At 39.8% G+C, this 21,149-nt stretch overlaps 1 protein-coding gene and 1 long non-coding RNA gene across 6 annotated transcripts in view; one reads left to right on the top strand and one right to left on the bottom strand.

Annotated features, from left to right (window-relative positions):
- The window catches only part of LOC308056144, a 271,689-nt gene that overhangs the window by 52,971 nt on the left and 197,569 nt on the right, over positions 1-21,149 (top strand). The window lies entirely within an intron of this gene.
- PLPPR1 (phospholipid phosphatase related 1) overlaps positions 1-21,149 on the bottom strand; it is a 133,785-nt gene that overhangs the window by 83,140 nt on the left and 29,496 nt on the right. For 2 of the 5 annotated variants that reach the window (XM_080371040.1, XM_080371035.1), the window contains exons 2-3: positions 20,881-20,962; positions 16,139-16,217 (exon numbers count right to left, since the gene is read on the bottom strand). The exons of 1 other annotated variant lie outside the window; for it this stretch is intronic. The gene's annotated coding sequence lies outside the window, so the exon portion shown is untranslated. The remainder of the gene's footprint in view (positions 1-16,138; positions 16,218-20,880; positions 20,963-21,149) is intronic. 2 more of the 5 variants (XM_080371036.1, XM_080371034.1) reach the window with 2 other exon arrangements.

The raw sequence follows: 21,149 nt of genomic DNA, 5'->3' as shown, positions 1-21,149 counted from the left end.
CTGTTCTATACGCAACCTGGTTGATATGCAGATCCTGTCAACAGCTATTGTTTAGAACAGGTCGCTCTCAATTTACATGTTCCATCTCATTTTCTCTCTCTTGTTTTCTGTCCTTCAGTATGGAAGTTCCTCATCCTGCCTCTTCACCACTACTTCCCTGCACATCTGATTTCTTCACAGTACAGTTCTGGTTGTGCTTTTTCTTCCAGTTTTGCAAACTCTTGGTCAGCATCTAAGGCAGTCCTGCAAGAATCTGGATTCCAATAGCTGGTACACCACTGCATAACTGACATGCCTATATGGGTCATCTCTTCCTATGAAAACCAAGCAAGTGACCATTTAGGGAGCTGCATGAACAAGGTTCTACTTCTACTCTTGAAAAATTGTAAAAGGATGTAAACCTGTTTTCTTGCCTTTCTCTTATCGGTGTTCCTGGCTTTTCTGTTCTTCATCTGACTTTGCAGGAAAGCCTACTCAAAGTAATAATAAAAGTAAAATTTGGGACCCAACTGCATTGAGGAAGTGATGCAGGGACAAAGACCTCTGTTCACCTATGACTATAATGAGAATATTTTTAACCAATATCAGCTAAGGCTGGGCTTCCGTCTGGCTCCATCTTGCCCAAACTCTCACCTATTTTCATCAGACTCTTGTCAGTTCACACTGCATAGGCTGACACCTAATTAAACCCAAATGTGCCTAGGCTGCATTTTACCTAGATTAAGACAAGGAAGCAAAGACCATCTTTTCCCTTCTCTGTGTTTTTCCTGTGATCCTTTATCATCTAAGTTTTCCAAAAATCAGTTACTACATTTTAAGTGACATAGCTGTTATGTCTGCAGGCACACATATTACCTGGTCCTCAGTGATGACCCAGCATGCCATGAAGGCCCCCAGAATGGCTTGCCCACCTTCTCCAGCCTGATGAACTTGCCACATCTGTGTGGGCCAAAGAAATACATCTTGCATCAACAGTCAGGAGCTTACTGTTGGCCTAACTAAAATCTTAAAGCTAGTGAAATTACTTTAGTCTGTGGCTTGTCACTAGGAGTGGATACAATGGGGCACATTAGGAGCTCTAGTAGGTACCCTTCACTATTTCTTCATAAGTTTATGCAAGTATTTCATAAACGTGGACTCACTCTTTGAGCTGTTGTCACATGTCAACTACCCATTCAGAACTCCTTCACAATTATGATTATTCAATAGATGATGGGATCATAAGAACTGCAAGTTTTTTCTCGGACCTTCCAGTGGAGCCATGCAATATTGCACCATCTCATCTATAAAGCTATGCACAGTCACACAACATGGCCACAGCTTAGCTTCAAAGCCATCACTATGCCTCTACTTACTGTACATGGAAAAAAACCCAACCAACATCTGTATGATGGCTGCCATAGTGGCCAACACACCAGGGACTGACCCTGATTCTTCCAAAACAATAAGCTGCTTTAGCCTGTGTCCACTTCTCCGCAGGAAGTGTTGCAAAAGACACTGAAGCTCTGTAGATCAGGCACACAAGGGGTCTGCAAGACATTTTTTCCCCAGTTGGTCTCAGCTGCTCATCATTCAGAAGTGAGCAAACAGCCCAAATCGTTGCGCTCCACTGCCAGTGACAGATATATCCACAGGGAGATGCTTCTGCTCCTCTTGCAGTCAGATGCATTAATGATCTCTGCAGAGAGCACAGCTGCCATAAAAATGGCCAGGACTGAATTTTTCAAAGCACTGCTGAGCTAACTGCACAGTCACTGAAGGCAGGGATAAAACTTCCATAAATAACAGAGTCCAGCAACAGCTAAGTCTGTCTTTCAGCATAACTAAAAATTCAGCTTTCAGTCTCCCAATAGTTGCACCAAGGGTACCAGAGCTGTGTACCTTCATGCATTGTTCAGGTACTAAGCATAGGTGTAACTGAGAATTATTAAAAGTAAGATCATTGGTTAACTACATTTACAGACTGTGATCTGAATCAAGTATTGCCTGTCCTCTTACAGCTACCAAAAAGACACTGAAAAGCCAGATTGTGCATTCAGTGAATTCAGCAGGAGCACAGTCACAGACCCAATGCCTTATCCAGATGAATTTACCACTTCTTGGCAATCCACAATGTGCTGATCTGGTACTAATGAGCGTGCAGCCACTCAGTGCTGACGAGTATGAATTGGACCCAGAGGACTTCTCCTTGTATGCAGTCACTGAACATTTTTACCTGCTCTTACTGATGAAACTGGAATGTCTCCAAACTCCACCTCCCTGCGCATCCTGGCACAAAGGAAAAAAAAATAGCAGGAAATTGACAGAGAGATGGATGACAATGGGGAGGAGGAAATCCACTGTAATGGGTTTGGTCCTGGGGAGCAAAGCTCACAATAATAGTGATTGGCATAAAGGAGTCCCAAGATAAGCAATACAACAATTATCACAACAGGAGGTATTTGTTCATAAGAGAATGACTGTGACAGCTAAAGGTAGCCAGCTTCCCCAAACAATGAGGAACATATGATAAGTGCCTTCCAGGTATTTTGGAAGTATAAATTACTTTACAGCTTTGTTCTCTTGAAAGCTACTTTCAAAAGGATCTTTTCATTTCAGGACCTGCTTGCAAAGAGATATTTGAGCCCCAAGATGAAAACAACAATGTGTCTCTCTCTAACAAAGGAATGAAGTGTTTACTGTGCTGGTGACAACCACAAGTAGCAGGATGGAATCTAAGAAATAAAAGTTGTGTAAAGTATCAGATTTAATACATCACATATTTCCAGCATTGAAAACTTGGGGAAGATTTCAGCACACTTGCAACTGCTGCATCTGGCCAATCATACCAAACATATAGCACCAGACCAATGGCTGCTAATATGCATGAGCTAATAGCCTTTTCCCATCTTTTAACTTGAGCGATCAGGCATGTAGTATGACATTTCTTTAGCTCTCTGTGGATACACAAATAAATAAAGAACTGAAAAGTAATCATGTTCTCACCTGTCTTAGAAAGCTGAAAGGTTTACTAACCCTTTCTGCATACTGCTTTCACATAAATTAAAATGCAAAATAAGCCCCACAGCCATTATAAGCCATCTGCAGATTCACTGTCCAAATCTAATACTTGACACTGCTTTTTCAAATGATCTCTGTCACTCTCAGTGCTGATCTGTGGATATAGCGGACTCAGAAAACAGGAAACTTTAAGATGTGGTAAGAAGGAGTTCCACAACTTTTGCATCAACACTTGGACAGGCTGGCTGCTGCTAGTGGCTGCCAGTGACTCCGGCTGGGTGAGATTTCACATTTGCTTTTTATCAAGACATTGCTGTCAGAGGAATAAAATTAATTCCACTGTTAAACTAGCATGTTCTCTATCATCAGGCAAGGTTTTGTAAGAGACAGGAAAAGGCAACTTGATTCATATACCTGTCTGTCCAGGACTCTTCTTGGAGGAAGTCCTACCCTGTACAGTCTAGAAAGCAAGAGACTTGAATAAAGCATTTGCTTGTATATCACTGTTTCAGAAAGCCTCCTCACAGACTTAAGACAATTTTAGCTCAGCAGTCTCATGTGAAAACATTAAAAATCAACGTAAGTGATACTAGCAGGATGTGTTCCTTTGAACAAAACTTTGGCTTCTGCAGTTTGCAGACTGAACCAGCCAGACACCAAAGGTATGCACAAGTTCACTCTTAGGCCATAGAATCATAGAATCATTTAGGTTGGAAAAGACCTTTAAGATCATTGAGCCTAATTGATAACGCAGGACTGCCAAGTCCAGCACTGAACCATGTCTCTCTGCACCACATCTATGCATTTTTTAAATACCTCCAGGGGCGGTGATTCCACCACCTCCCTAGGCAGCCTGTTACAATACCAGACCGAACACCCTTTCAGTGAAGAAATTTTTCCTAATACCCAGTCTAAACCTCCCCTGGCACAAGTTGAGTCTGTTTCCTCTTGTCCTGTTACTTGTTATCTGGGAGAAGAGACCTACCCCGACTTGTCTGCAACCTCCTTTCAGGTAGAAAAGTAGAAAGCAATAACGTCCATGTATGAATTGTCCTTTGCAGTACCATCTATATGCTCACAGCACTGAAAGTGAATTCTTACTGATATGAACATGCCAGAAAGGGCAAACAAAGTATAAAAATAAAGCCCTCTATATTGTCATAGCTGTGTTTCTGCCAGTACCACTGAATTTGCTTGTCAAGGGTATGTATGGACAAAGGTGACTGCAATAAAATCTAATCAACAGAAGTTCAGGTTTTGGGGTAATTTGTTTTCCCTGGAATAATCTAGCAGATTGTTGCCAGTCCAGGTAATCCACCAAAATAATTCAAAACCAAATTAAGTTCTAGAAGCTTTTTTCAAAAACTCATGTGACAGCTAACAGACTATCGGTCATCTTCACGGCTACTAACACACATCAAATTAAGGGCACTCAGGGCAGCACAGGAACTAACTGCACATTTTTACTGAAGACAGGAGTGAGTCTTGTAGCTAAACTGTGAGTGAGCTCTGGGTTAACATGCAAACTAAAAAGATGCAAACTTGCACCCACTCCTAAAGACTACAAAAGAAAAGTAGGTCTAAATCTCATTTGCCACCGCCAGCCAAGCAAAGCCTCAGAGACACAACAGGACTCAAGCAGCCACCATGATAACTGGGTCCTCTGTCTGAATCACACAAGAGTCATGCTTTTTAATATACTCATTAATGACATGACACAAACTTGCCTTAGTCAATGGCTCACTACAGTGAAAGGGCTTTCCCATTAAACTGAGTGAAAAAACCTCTGTGACAGTACTAATAAAGTCCTAATACACATGTAACTCATCTACACAAATTTTCAATAAATCCACAGGCTTATGAGGAATTCAGTGAATAGAGAACTATAAAGATAACAAGCAGATTGAAGAATAAATTCATAGAGGTAGAATTATAGAACCAAAGGGAGAAGTGTAGACTAATAAATGTGATATTACCATAACTACTGACAGGCCACAGGATTTGTATGAACTCTGCAAGGCCTCCAGTCTTGTCTGGCTTTGTCTTGGCCAGCCTGGAACTTTGATTCATCTTGCCTAGCTGTCTCAGCAGGTAACAACCAGGTAACTGTTTCCCTGATCCACTTCAGCTCAGCTTTGTGCAGCTGTGAGGTACAGTGCTTTGGTATATTTGTTTTTATATTACAATGTAGGTATATTACAATACCTTTGGTATGTTTCTGCAACTAAGAATCTTAACATGAAACTATTTTGTGTAGAGCAAACTACCTGTGACCCTCGAGTAAAATCATAGCACAGAAGAGTACAGCTGTGCAACAACAGCAGAGACTTTGAAATTGCAGGACGTGCCAGGGCTGTAAACAACCCAGCAACAGTGCTGGGCCATTGAGGCAAGGCAGCTCAGTTTATCAGTGTTATGAGGAAACAAAGGAGATTCTTGACTCTGCATAGAAGGTATATTCCTGCACCCTTCATAAGCTGCAAAGTAACAAAAGGAAACAACCCATTATCTGATACATTTAAAAAAAATCCTATCAGTCTGAAATTGTTATTCCTTTTTAACATTTTTTATTTCTTCTGGAGTTACTACTCAGAGTATTCACTAAATGGTGTGACAGGGTTTGGTAGTGCCCAGGACCTTATATTTTTTTCCCATTTTAACTTGTTCTCACCTCAGTAATTTTTGTCTTTGATTTAAATGTCTTCTCTTCTCCAAAGCATTTATCACAACAATTTTTGCTTTGGTTGCTGTTGTTACCAATTTTGTTCTGAAGTTATGAAACTGATGATTATCCACAAATCAAAATATTTTAGAATTGAAATGGGTTTGGAGGCACAAGCAAGCTGGATGCACTTTTAAGAACACATATGATGAACTATATACAGGCATTCTAAAATCATGAGAAAGATGCTCGTAATTTACAGTATTTACTTGAAAAATATTATTTTCAACATAACACTCTTGGATTCATCTTTTCTTGTTTTTTGAGCTTTTGGAATGCACATCTTCCTATCATAAAGGTTTTCATCAAAAGCATTGTGCATTGGAAAATAAAAAGCAAGAGAGAGCCAGGGATTGTGTAACCACGAGACTCCGGGAGCAAAGGCTTTAAGACAAGCATGAAGAATAATTCTGCAAACCCATTTTGTATAACCTTATCATCAAACCAAGATATTACAGGCATGGTCCTTGGAGGCTAGAAGAATGGAAATGCTTGCATTTTTTTCCGGATGGTAACGATCGCTGCCTGTCTTTCAGTGGATGCAATGCAAGGTGGCTTTTTGGTTTTTAGGCATTGTAGTGCAATCGGAAATGTTTTTGTCAGCTATTCTGACCAGCCTCACACACAAGTTCAGTGCTGGTGCATGCATAGAAGAATGGCTGTTTAACACCACTTTCACAAATGACATTTTGTTTTGAGACACTGCTGAAAACAGCTCAGCATAAAAGCTGCCAAGAACAGGCTGCCTAGCTGATTTAAAACCACTGGAGTGAAACATGATTATTATGCTGTTTATCTGCATACAAATCAAATGCCTTCATTCTCTCATCCATGTTTACCAAAAGAGCATCTGACTAACAAAACCTCCTGTCCTCCAGTTAGATCATAAACACAAAGATCTAACTGGGAGAAGAGGTGTGAGGGGGCATGGCAGTCCAACTTGCTAGCATACTTCAGTAGAATGAAAGATGGAAACTAAGTCCTGTTATCTAGACAATCTTATAAAATTATCTTCTGTTTACACACAGGCCAACAAACCTATTGATATGGAGAAATAGTGTGAAATGGGGACAATGGACACCGACTGTGATTGTATATGTCTGCTCAAGGAATGTGGGTATGGTGACTGGTCATGGGTGCGATGTCTGGTCACATAGGCACACAGCTCTGAGGAGACAACTACAGTTTTGAGGAGACGCCTGCCCCTCTTCCTCTAACAAAGGGGCTATTTAAAAAAGAATGAGAAAAGGATGAGAGATATTCCAATGCTATCTAGAGGGAGGGAGTGCTAAGTCTCCTTGCTGGAGAAGATCGGATGGTCACAAGAACATGAATCAACTACAAACCTGCAAGACCACCACATTCCAGGAAACGGACTGATAAGCTAATTAACATACGAAGCGGGGTTTAGGTAACGAATATGTATAGGCGTTAATTGAATATTCATTTGTTTCATTGTATAAATGTGAGATGGTTCGTCACTTCGGGCATGCACGCTTGTGGAGGAGCGATCCCCCGTGCATCTGCACGCAATAAACATACCTACTTTATAACTTTCGAGTTATAGAGTCTAATTCCGCACGTCACTATGGTGTGAAGGGAAAATGACGTAGTTACAATCAGTACAAGTTTTAGGGAACAGATGCCTTTTTTTTCATCTTCAGTTTGGATAAGCTTAATATGGTTTAGAAAGTGCCGTATTCTAAGCCAAAAGAAAGAAAAGGCAGGCAGAAATGATTGTGTCACTACCATAGCCTTCACTGCCCTATACCAAAAAGAATTACTCAGGCTGAAGATACTGATCTTTGTTCCTTGAGGTAATGAGCTAAATGGTGCTGTTCAAATAGTTAGTTGCCTCCTACACTGGCAGTGAAAAAAAAAAGGTGAAACCAACTGGTTGTCAATCTCGAACTTTCAGCAGCTACATTTTCTTTGCATGCTTTATTTTTCTGTCTTTTTAGGTGAAAGCACAGAATATGTGCAAGTGTAGGCTTGCACACAGTAGACTGTGAGATGTCCCCCAAGGGCCATGAGGAAACCTCACCTAAAATTAGATCAGGTAAAGTAGTTGAGAACATACTGCAATTACATAGTGCCATTAAAGTTAAGAAGAATTTAACTCTGCAAAAGCATTCTTTTTAAATACAGAACATTTCAACAGAAAGCTATTTGGACTTTTAAAACCCTTCTTACAATCCTGAGCTGACAGAGAGTGTGTTTTGTATGTACTTGTCAGAGAAGAGAAGAGAGGAAGTCAGAGACAGAAGGAACTCAAACCCCTGGAAGTACTTGTTTTCAAATTTTAATTTTCAGCTTAGACATTTTGTAGATTTATTATGGGTAAAAGCCTTTTTAATTAGCCAAAGAAACTCCTAAACCCCATCAAACCCCCTGAAATACTGAACAAGCTTTAACTTTCAAAATACAAAATAAAAAATATAAGTAGTTCTTTTCTCCCTTACCCCTTTACTCCCAGTTTGCTTTTGAGGGTTTAAACATGTCATCTGTGGATCAACAGGTTTTTCTGAGTACATCAAATAACAGTTTTTTCACATTTCCCTTACTCTTTCGGTTTAAATATTCAGGACTTCACACGTTCTCAGTAATAAGCACAAGCTCCGTAAACCTTTATTTATGTTGGTGAATGTGTCATCTGCCTACATTTACCATGATTACTTAACGATTCCTATTCAGTTCTAGGAAGCAGAGGGAGGGCTGTCAAAATAAAAACAAATAAACCTCAGGATTGCATTCTAAAAGGGTAAGTTGTTCTGCAAAAGTAGTTTTGACTAATGGAGAGCTTCTGGCTGATACTTGTAAACCTATTGCTTTGCCTCAGAAGTCAGTGGAAAAGACTACTTTCAGCAGCTGTGCAACATGGCAAACACAGAAAACAACTCACCCTTCCCCAAGCATAGTGTATTTCCCCTTGCTATTCCCTGACAAGTGAAATAGAGGCTATATACCCCTGGGACGAGGTTTTAATTCTCTGCTTGTTCTACTTCTGTTACAGTTCTCCTTGGAGAATTTGATTTGTAACTGCTAGCAAGTAAAATGCTTTAACAAAAACAAAGAAAGCCAAAACAAAGAAGAGAACTCCGCATATGTTACACATCCTGGTCTTTCTAAATACTCTTTGCATTGATAAAAAGATCTTATATTTACTCCTATTAACATTATTACTGTCTCAGTTGAAAACACCCTTCCTCCTCTTCTTGCTTTTCTTCCCTCCCTGCCTCCCTTTCTCCCATCCCTTCATCTTTCCCTGTTTTCTTCAGACTGAATAAGCAAGGCACCAGTCTGCCCCACATCAAGGCAGACCCTAGATTTTGCATGTATAGAAAGAAACAATAAAAGCCCAGCCCCCTTTGCCTGTCCACCCTCTTCGATAAAGGCATGACCACAGGTCCATCCCTACCTCACAGAAATGGTTATTGATAGGTTAAAACCCAAATCAGTCCCCGAGAGCTGGTGATGAAGTAGTTTCCCTCATTTTTCAGTCCTCCCATTAGCAGCAGTCTGATTTCAGCTTTTTGAATTAAGGAGACAGAAACATCTGCTAACACTCACGTTTTGGAAAATGCTCTCCAGCACTGGAAACTAGGTACCCTTTAAAAGTAGTTGCATTTCAGATGATACACTGGCAGGAAACACATCTACATATTTGATAGAATATCTGTCCCCAAATTCTGGATTTGTTTAGGGCTCAAAACTGAGCCATGTATTAGACCTAATTCTACCCCAGTTCCACTCAGAGCCAAAATACTGTCAGATTCAGCAATAGCCAAACTTTGCACCCTTTCCCAACTTAAGGGTTTGCAGCAAGATAAAAGACATCTAATACACATTTTTCATATGAATAACCGTTGTGTTAAACATATCCCTGTTTTGCATTGTGCAGGTTTCTATTGTATAAAAGCAAGAACCTGTCCCTTTGAGAGGCCATTTGCAGTGGTGGTGATAAAACTTACTCCACCCTGCAAGGAGCCCAGATTCCTGTTGCACTGCAACTGGTAACAACCACTTCTAACACCTACTATGATCCTCACTATGTCAGCAACAGGGAACTGAGCACCTTTTTAAAGACTCACTCTGTGAGTTTTGTGGATTCACTGAGTCCCCTCACCCAGAAGACAGAAACAAAATTTACACTTGCCAGTAAGCAAATACATCCTCAAACTTAGTATTCCAGAAATTAAAATGTGCAGCTCTTTAAAGCCAGTATCTCACATGTGATTCTTGTTTCCTGAAGCCACAATATAAATCCCAGGAGTTCATTTAGCCAAGGCAGCAGAAGGCAAATGCTGGGCCACATGGTGTGAACAGACGGGCACCGAGGCAATGCCAAGAGAACCTGCAGGAGCTCAGCATCACTTCAGCTGTGATCCACAGTACGAAATACGGCCTCCTTCAGGCTAAGAAAGAACCTTTTGCTGCCAGACCTTAGGCCAGATCAGACATGTAATCAAAGAATAATCCCAAAAATAGAGCGCTGTAACAAAGAAAACTGCGAAACTTTCAGGAAACTCAAACTGGAGCCTACTAGTCTTTCACTTTCTCAGATTTCCTTATCATTGCTGTTGGATTCTCCAGGGGAAGTATTTACACACAGAAAAGTTGGACTCTTTACACTCAGTGGACTTACTGATTTGGTCTGAGAGAGGCATAATATCTTTTTTTGATGAATTACTAACAATGGAGACTGTTTTAGCAGGAATAAAGGGGTAAGCCTTCCCAATTTAAGTGAGAGAAAGCTGCATGATGTTAGTAGTATTTGCTCGGTCTCAGGAGTAACTTACAGGGCAAAAAAGCAACTAGAAACAAAGGAGTTAGAATAGTAAGTTGTGTTTGGCAGCAGATTTCAGAAAATCAGCACAGAAGCTCACTTGTTTAATGCACTATATAACATCAGATACTACTGAGCAACGGGAATGAGATTAAAGAAACTGCTGAGAGACTCATAAGGCTTCACTTTTGTTTTTAAGAACTGCTGCATACAGACAACCTCCCAGCTTCTTTGGTCTTTACTTCTGCTCTTTTTCTCCATGTCCCTACGCACAACTTCTGAATTGAGAAGTCCTTCAAGTACAACAAAGTCCTGATTATAAAAAGGCGGGGTGCTTTTTACGTGTTTGCTATCACAACGAAGAATTAAGGAACAGTAATCCAGGATTCTGTTGGGAGTGTCACTTCAAAATGTTGTTCATTTGCGTGTCACCAGGAATGGCATTTTTTCCCTACTATCTTTTCATTACCACGTAATAACTTCTCAAACTTCACTGTCAGTACTAATTTCTGCATCTAGTGTACTCGGACAGTGCAAAAGTATTTGCCTGAAGGCAGCAGAAAGCCTCTGAGCTAGTTTCAAATGCAGAGGCTTCATTCCAGAAGTCTCCTCAACCCTAGCTTCTTTAACTAGATGCAAAGTCTCACTATCCTGCAAAGTATAAACCTTGCTCTCAATTTATTTATCCGCCACATTGTTCACTGAAGCCAAAAGCACAGCTTAATCCCTCTGTGTGAACTGCAGTATCACGCCAGCCTCTGTCCTGGAGATGGAATTCAGACCTGCATTACACAACTGTAAAATAAGCGAATTGACATCTGCAATTACTCTGTGTTTACACCAATACACTGAAGGAACGGGACATGACATTTCATAAGCAATTGCACTGCTAATGCCACAAATGGTAGGACAAAGCAGGCCTTCATACACCCTGTACCACATTAATGAAAGCAACATGAGCTTTGCTTTGATCAAAAGCTGCCATCCCAAGTTTTACAGTATGCTATAGGAGTCTAATAATACAAAGCAATTTCAGCTGTCACTGAGCAAGATTTGGCTGTCTTTCCCTTGCTTTTTGCTGGGAGTGTGCTAAATCCTGCCTGCTTTTTTGCTGGTCTCTGACACTCACGAGGACATAGTGAAGGCTCCAGCTGATTTCAGACTTCAGATCAATCTTTAAACAGCAAAAGATTTCCATATATGATCTATGTTCTTAAAGATCCTTAAGGTAGTATTAGCCTTCTCATGCAACACATACAAGCTCATTTAAAACAGAGACTTCTTTACTCTTTAAGTCTTCAGAATAAAATCCAATAAACTTCCAATAAAATGGAAGTTATGTATGTTTATGGGAGTAATGTAAATGTTCAGTAAGATCAGCTCTTATCCATATGTTTCAAGCATTTAGCCTGCAATAAAAGTAAAAACCAAAACCCAACAACAAAACAAAACAAAAAGAACAACCAAAAGTTCTTAAAGTCAGCATTAAGACTTTATTTCGCAGAAGCATTCAATTTATTAGGGAAAAAAATTAGGAAAACTAATCCATAAAATCTTGTTTCTAAAATGGAAAGAAATTCCCTGAAACAAATGAAGACCCAAAGCAGAAATAATGTACATCTCCAGGAGGGTCAATCTGCAAAACTGCTCTGTCCCACCTCATGATTAGAAACTTGCAAGGACCATCACAAATAAACAGCTACTTCGTAATTAAGCAAAGAAAAAAGTGCTAGAGTAGATGAATTGTTTCAGGTGAAGTGTTTGTCTCCTAATTTTACTGACCCACAGGCCCTTGAGAAACAAACCAAATCACAACAGTATGAAGTACTATCCTTGATTTTTTCAACAACAGTTCCCCTTAGGAAATGAGCAGCATAAGGAATAGAAGCCATGTCTCCCGCATCCCAGTCCAGTTCCCCACCACTATGACACCATGAAAATTAGACAGGAAAAACTAAAAGAATCCTATCCTGAAATGTATTCGCCTTTTTTGTGTTCTGCTGATGAAGTTGAAAATGCAGTACACAGTCTGGTAAATTAAGATGTGGATCCTTCAGAGGTCAGAGCTGTATAATGCTTTCGGAGTTCTTGAGCTCCAGGCATAGCACTCTGTTAAAATTACCACATTCTGCAGAGGTCTTCCTGGATTATACCATGAGAAAGGAGTGACAGTACACACACGTGAAAGTATACACTCCGTCTGTGTACTGACAGAGCTGTGGGATAGTCAGCTGGACGGAATGTATCTGGATGTGTCACAGAAGTATTGAGGTTGGTATAAATGACATAAGAATATACATGTCTGTGTCTGGATGGACAGGAATAAACAAAAGGAGAACCTATACTGGTAAGAGTATACATGAATTCCAGGAGCAAAAGTGGGGAACACACTGCTTCTGCCAAGCCCAGAAGGTTGCACTCTGACACAACCACAGCACCACTGACCTCCAATCCCCACATTGGGAAGATGACAACAGGACTGAGCAATACTGCCTATGCTATTTCTCCAATAACTGAAGAATTTCCTTCTAACAGCCAACCACAGAAATGGACAAATATTCCAAACAAAAAAAGGCCACGAGCAGCAACCTTGCCTGAGATTAATGAAATCACAGGAAGCAAAATCCTGATGCACAAGACATTTCCATAGCAAGTGAAGCCTCCTGAAGGTAATGAAAGACCTGTACCAAACCTGCTGTGTTGTCTCCAGTCCAGAAGGACCCTACGGAGGTAACACAGTGTCAGACACCATCTGCCCTTGTCCTGTGTGTTGAACACAAGTGGTGCTGGACAGACTACTTGGGAATGCAGGTCTTGGTGCCTGCAAATATGTGGGTGTGAGAATGAATGCAAGTAAAGTCAGCTTACTCAAAGGTGTTCTAGACGAATACAGCCTTTCTCTTCCCTAAGATATCCTACAGAGTCTTGCTACAATTATTTCCAAGAAACACGACATTCGCATGCTCGTATATTAAGTTGCCAGCCTGGGGATGGCAACTGGATGAACCCAATATTTATCTTTCCCCGTGCCTGCTCTGGTACAATGTTCCCGCTAATCATTACTTTCTGACTAGCCGTTTGTACATCTCAAGTATTGTCCAGAAAGTTTTTCCAAACAAAGAAAAAGGTGGGGAAGAAAGAATTTGGAAAAGGCTTTTATGAACTTTTCCTCTATTTTTCATCTGAAATTTGGAAACCTGCCATTTTTTGCTGGTGTGGGAAAAAAATTTACATTTTGGGTGATTTTTACCAAGCAATTTTGTGAAAAATGTCTTTCACTTGCTAACTTCTTGTTTAATCTTTTCTGCCTTCATTATGCATTCTTTACTTAAATCACAGCCCTCTAGTAAAATGAAAAAGATAACAGAAAAAAGACAAGAAATACAATGACTGGAAAAGAAACCCCCAAAAAGATCAAAACAGATTGAATGTCATTCCAAGTCTGTTCTTATTTCAGGAGAAATGCCAAAGGTTTCAAACAAATTGAGATTTTTGGTACGGATTCCTGTAAAAATTAATATGGTAGTTGCCATTCCATTCCATGTGTTCTTAGCACTGACTTGCTTCTGACAAGCGGTAACTAAGCAGAGATAAGTAAATAATATTTTCTACATATCTCATTAGAACAACGAAATGTAAGATTTTTCATCCTAACGATTCACTTATCATCTTAAGTCACTGTCTATAAATTCTCAGACTCAATTTTATATGTGGTTGTTAATGCAACCAAATGACAACCAATATCACAATTCTCTCAGTTTACTATCTTCATTCATAGCCACATAGTGTCTAGTGCCCTCTCCTTCTGAACAGGACACAGAAAGTGCAATAAGCATGATTATATAGTCAGGTACTAGGAGAATTTAAGAGTGGAGAACAGAAAAAGAAATTTTGACTTCTGGCAGCTATGCTTTGCGTCAGCTCACCATCTTAGGAGCTGCTGAGCACTGTAATTAGATGCGGTGGAGTCCATCAATCTTTACTGTTTTCTGTAAAAATCAAAGCAGCTGAATAATTACATTCACATACCTAGTAAACTGCTTCTGAATACAGCAACATGCTGCCCCCTTTTACTTTTTTAAGCCACTTCATTTTGAAAAATCGTATCATTGTTTCCAAGTGGAATTTTTGAACAACAAATCTATTCTTTTCTATTAGAACACAACCAAAGCTTTTTTCAGGTTTGAAACATGCTGACATTTTGAAAAGGATGCCATGGTTTGTACAGGTCATTACACAACAGACATTCCCTGAGCCTGCTGAAACCAGCTGGAAAAACAGCTATCGAAACAGGACTGTGTATTCAGGACAACAATGCTGTTGCCTCTGCAGAAAATACCTGTCAGCTGATAAGACCATACTTGATCAAGGTATCAGCCACATCCACTGAAATCCTAAATACAGTGCTTCCAGAAAGAACTGCTTCTGGCACTGTGGAGCTTCCCAGTAATCCCTCTTAGTAATAATGCAAAAATCTCGACAGTAAACACAGATATGCTGTAGTTAACAGTTTTAGAATGTGAACAGTTAATCTTTTAGAATATTTTACAGATAGAACCCATACTTCCCAGCTTCAGTATAAGGCTCAAACCTCAACTGTGGGATGACATTAAAGGCACTTTACGCAGAATCAAATGCAACCCCCTACCATTCCTCATCTGACAACACGGGACTAAATTCAAGAAATTTTGCTATTAATTCTTACGAGTGACTGCAGGATTTTCACATCTTTAGGGAGGTTAGGAAGGATGATGTTTTTGAAATTTTAAGTTGCACTGAAACCAAAAAGGCCTGAAAATATTATCTGAGTTAGCATTTTTCTTTACACATTAATAATTCCAACAAACAGTTGTTAGTATAAGGTCTCTCTGTGGGTGGGTTTTTTTCTGTTTATTTCCACTTTTGAATTACTCAAGGTAGTTTCTTCACATTATCATATTTGCATACAATGGTTGTATTATAGCATTGTTCCATATTGTGATTGCCCATCCCTCCTATACCACAAGATTGTCTACCTCAAATCAGAATTCCCCTTCCCTCTCAACAGCACAACAGAGGTAAGACAGCTAGGATTCCCTAAAATCCATGCACTAGAGCAAGAAATAGAACTGTCTAAAGCATATGCTGTATCCTGGCAAACCAATAAACTCGCATTTTCATTCCACATTGGAAATTGCGTATTTTTCAGGATGCAGTTTTCTTTAAATAGCTCATTTTCAGGTCCAGAAATTCAGGATCATATTTTTACTCACAGATACTTCTTTTCTTCCTTGATCCCTAGTCAGAAGTGACCAACTGTAAACCAGATGATAAAAGCTTAATTGATGCTAACGTATCTCATGAATGGTTTTGTATTTAATGGAACAGGGTTCTTAACGGCTTTACAGGAAGCACAAACAGAGACCTGCCCTCCTGAGAGGAGAGATATATTCTCCATGGATGAAAGAAAAGCCAGTAGAATTTACTAAATATCATAGTGATAAATATCAGATTTGTGTGTTCCCTTAAAATACAAAGAACGCTCTATTTATTTAGGAAAACAGCTCTACATTTGACAAAGGAAAATGAATAATCCATCAGCTCTACATGCTTGACATTTGATGAAGAAGCTCTTGAACACATTTATTTACCACTCCCTCTTGATACCGTGAAGCCTCTCTTTTCTGATTTGTTTGGCATTCCGTGGAAGCAGTTGAGCTGGCACATTTTCTGTAACACATCCAAATAAAAAAATGACCCAATGAGTGAACAACATAACCAAATATCTCCCAGCTTATACCTTTTTATGCTGCTCAACCCCCAACAGCAGCCTCTGGGAGTTCCTGCCTACCTTGAATCCTCCTGTCTTTTGCAACTGCTGGACACCTGCTGATGCTAAGGAAGCAAAGTAATGCATAAGGCTTTCACCTCTGCAGGAAGACGTCAATGCTCTCAAAATCAATACAATGTACTTCTAAAAGGCCTGTTCTTCCCATGTGTTTGTGACACCAGACTGGGACTCTGGAAAGACAGCATCTGCTCCTACCCCTGGAATGACACTGACTGACAGGTGACCGGCTTCACACAAGTCACTTCATCTCTGATCTTCACGATGTTTTATTTTTCATAATTCAGCACTTGTAATTCTAAAGAAACTTTTCCAAAGAATCCTGTGAGCTAGATACTACATTACTGTCCCTCAGACAAAAAGGAAAAGCACATCACAACAGCTAGGCTACAGCTACTCAACTCCCATAAAGCTGAGTGAAGTGCAGCTGAGCGGTTGTGTATGTTTTGGCTTACTAAAACCAATGGCAACGTTTTTCTTCACTACAGACCTCTTAAAGAATAGTAAGATGCTTTTTCACCCAAGCTATTTTAGCAGAAAATTCAGAGTAGTCAACAACACCACCGCAGCACAAGGCTTCTTGTGACCCACTACCTGGGTTAGAAAAACCCTCTGAAACAACAAAGAAAGCAAATCCTTTGCAGCCCTGCTTATGTGACAGCTCCTATCTTGTCTGACACATTGGAGGCAACTGCCAAAGTTAAAAGGAGAGTTGTGACAGCATTAAGAAAAGCTCTCACTCAAGCTGAAAAACATTCATATCATACTGAGGAGAAACATGGATATGCAGCACATATTCGCTATTGTACCAGCCTCTAAATTGAGGTCAGGTATTTTTTATTTATTTTTTTTAATACACAGACTTCCTTTCTTTCAAAATGCCTGAAAAAAAAGCTTCTCGGGGGCGGGGGGAACCCACACCTCCAAAAAACAATGAAACCCAAAGAAAACCCCACCCTACACAGCAGTACTCCCTTTTCTGGTCCAGTTAAGTTCACCTCTCTACTTAGACCAGCGCATGGAACAGCAACATTTAAGTTTCTCCTCAGTTACACATCTTGTTCCTTGTCTAAACTACTGAACTATAGGCAAATGACAGTGAAGGACAGGTTACACTGGCATCAAGGTAAGAAATGCTAATTTCACTGTTACTGTAAGCACTTAAGTCTAAGCAGGTAATAGCCAGACTGTGGCATCATGAGTAAAATTGGACTCCACAGGAAATCTTGATGGAAACATTTAGAGAGGAAGGTACAGCTGAAAGTGACTAAAAGATGTTATATCAACTCATTTGCTTAAATCACTTGGGATTTTCTCACAAATACCTTCCCATGTATTTGAACAAAACTCAGTTCCTTCATGCTCTGTGAAAGTTGTATCACTGTATTCTCCATCAAACAAATAAAATCTTTGCAAGTGTGCAATACATAAGGACACTGCATACTCATACTAAGCTATTTTGCAAGCAAACAAGAGTTCAGATTAGCTGTGACCAACAATTGCTGTACTGAAGCTAGAGATTGCAGTTTCTTACAAAATGCACGCAAATCATGCTCTATGCTGGTTCATTTTTAAATGTCAGCAACTTTCTGCATTCCAAAAAAAACCCCAGTAATCCTGTAATTGGTAAAGAATGTAAAGCCCCGTTCAGGTTAAAAGAAAAACTAAACTATGTTGCCCCTAAGCTATTGTATTGACTGAGTGAAACTGCTGATTTTTAATCAGTGTATTCTAGCCTGTCCTGTTTCAGATCATGGCCCTGTTAAGCCACCTGTTAGTTCACTGGTGTGAGACATGGGGTTTTTTTCCTACACAGACCCATTAGTAATAACAGACCTCCTTTTTTATTTCCACTAAGGCATTTCAAATACAGTCAGCAATAAGCTTATCAACTGGCAAATGTTTATATACTATTTAATACCATGAACTGTGGTATTATATTCAAATAACAACACATATTAAATTTCATTTTGCATGTGGGAAAATAAAATGAAAGGATGAGTTTTGAAGCATCAACAGGATAAATAGATAGGATTCTACTTCATCATATTGAGTAATTATATCCTGGCACAGTGCCCAAAGCATATTCATCATGAAGAGACTACAGCGTACAGCACACTGCCAAAGTCTAACTTCTTCAAAGGCTAGACGACTCTGTCAGATCAGAAGTCTTACAGATTTGCTTGCCATTGCAGCGTTATGGGTTCCTGGAAAATTGTTGAACTGCAGTTCATCATTACAGTTCATTAACAGGGTCCATAAATATAAAAGCTGTGAATGACACCTCCATTGTGCAACTGTCTACATTGCACTGACTGCATTCCTTACGTCTCCCAGCTTGCAACGGGTTTCCCTTCAGGGCTGCTCCTCAGCCTAGTTTAAGCATCACTGTTTATACCGTAAAAAAACACAGTGTTGTTACCAACCTGCTGCTGCTATGAGGCTGGGCCATCTGTGCAGCTTAAAAAGAATTTACACTTAGCGGATCTCCATCTTCTGCTGGGTCTTTGCTTTGAAAATATGCTTTACTTCTGGCATTGTTTAAACTGCTTTATTCTGGTCTACAAGAAGCATTCTCAATGCAGTACACTCCACCTTATTAATAAAAAATTAAAAAGCACCTAATCCACACATCATAAAATAAAAGGATTCCGTTCTTGGTTGCCAGACCCACACTGTCAGCCCTGGAGCAGATGCCATTGTTGGCTGCATTTGCTTGCCCTGCAGATTTGCCAAAGAGGATATGAAGTCAAATTTGTCATTTTCAAAATGCAAAATTTTTTGTTTTCTCACAACAGCCATTCTGTTGTATGTTATCCTCCCGCCATGTTATCATTTATTGACCTCATCAAAGGTATTTTAACTGTCAGGTAATTCTCATGAAATACCATTCAGAAGATCCAGTGCCCAAATGAAACGTGAAGAATTTATAACCTGCCCAGGGATACTGCACTTGAATATGCTTCCAACAAAATCAGTGGGATAAGATTCTTGGTGTCTTAAAATGAAGGTAACATAACCAACATGGATTTATTTTTTTCTTCTTGAAGTGAAATACGAAAGACTAAGCTAACCATACAGAACTATAAAAAATACTTTTTTCTCCCCTTTTCCATTTCAACAGCCCTAGTACAGAGTTACACTGCTTAAATGTGAGCATGAGAAGAAGCAACCCCAAGTTAAAATTCCTTCCTTCTCTGATGCAAAAGCAGGACGGAAACACATGTGTGGTACTACCCCAGGCAGTCACCAGTGTATTGCACTGGCCTGCATGAACTAACACCCGAAGCCAAAAGCCAACAAGGAGCGGGCATGAGGACAAGGGGCTTGCATTACACTTCCAGGAGGATAGGGTTAGCACAGAGGACTGCATTTTGAGATGTTCTTTCCCCTTGTGGTGCTCAAGGCAAAGTGGTGCCACCAAGCTGCAAGGGACACAACAGGGCAGCTGGGGCTGGAATTAAGGGCTGGAGAAAGCCATGAAACGGGATTTCTTATGGCAGAGGTGAGGACAAATCTCATGTCCATGAATGATTAATTTCTCAGTAGACCTTGGAGAGGTTTCTTGTCTAAGGCCTGTCCTGAGAGGGAGCAGGCAGTGTTGATCTGTTCCCATTTTTTCACTTCCAAAGGGAAGATGAAAAACCATATTTCAATCTAGTACCATAAACCCAGCCTGCCCCTTTCTCAATCACAAGCAATTTCTCCTTCAGGGAAGACCACGAAGCATGTAGGATTCCCCTTGCCTCTTCTGATGCTCAAGGACTTTTTTACTGTGATTGCTTGTTCTAAAGTTTAGCAGTGTAAACATTTCTGAAAATTATATGGCCAGGTTGGAGAAAATGAGGGTCTCAAAGTCAATACAGACACAAAAATAGAAGCTCAGAACTGTTAATTCAGATTACAGGAAATGGCAAACACAAAAGAGTAAGGCTGTTGCCAGTTAAAAATCCCACTCTATCTTGGCTAATCTAGTTACTTGACCAGAAAATTTTTTTAACTACAAGTGCTAGCTGCACTGCATCTCTTCCATGATACAGAGTAAGAAGGTTTTCTTTATAAGAAAATCAGCAAAAGACACAAAAGAGACATGGCTCCTTGAAGAACTAGAAGACACAGATGTGGATCTGTTCTTGTTTAAGAGGATTTTTAACTTCAAAAGTTTGTCCCCTTAACCAATTCTTTATGTGACAAACCTGTACAAGAAGAAAAGGCTCCTCTTGTTTTAAAGCCAAGGAAAAATGCAAGATTTCACCTGTCCAAACCACAGCAATTAAATAAACATTTGCATTACTTTGCTTTTCTTTTGATGGGACTTGAACTAAAAACTGAACCAATTACAGTCAGTTACTGCTCTGACGTGAGACAAGACTGACAGGTCTGGTACCAGGCTTTTTACAGGCAGCCTAAGATCAGGTAACTGTCTACACCTAGCCATAGCAAGACTGTAACTCACTCCTTCTAGGTCACAATATACCTTTTATTTACGGTACAAAACACCCACTAAAATCAATAAGAGCTTTACAAAAATAACTGGAGTTATACCTGGATCTCTTAGGACATATACCGAAGGCTGAGGCTCTGTTTGGTTCAGTTTAGAACAATCTCCAATACGTTTTAGTGTTCACTGAAAGGAAGAAAAAAAAGAATTTATTAAAGATAACACAGATTTTTTAAAATGTTTTTGGCAAGGGCAGGCTGATCTTAAAACTGTTTTTATATTAATATACTTTTGTGGAGGATCTGAAAGCACTCTGAGTTTTTTCTGTGGAAGAACCAAAGCAATGCAATGGGAGTGCTATGATTTACCTGCT

Source organism: Falco punctatus, assembly GCF_963210335.1.
Source record: "Falco punctatus genome assembly, chromosome: Z".
Classification (NCBI taxonomy): domain Eukaryota; kingdom Metazoa; phylum Chordata; class Aves; order Falconiformes; family Falconidae; genus Falco; species Falco punctatus.
This window is presented reverse-complemented; position numbering and strand designations above follow the sequence as displayed.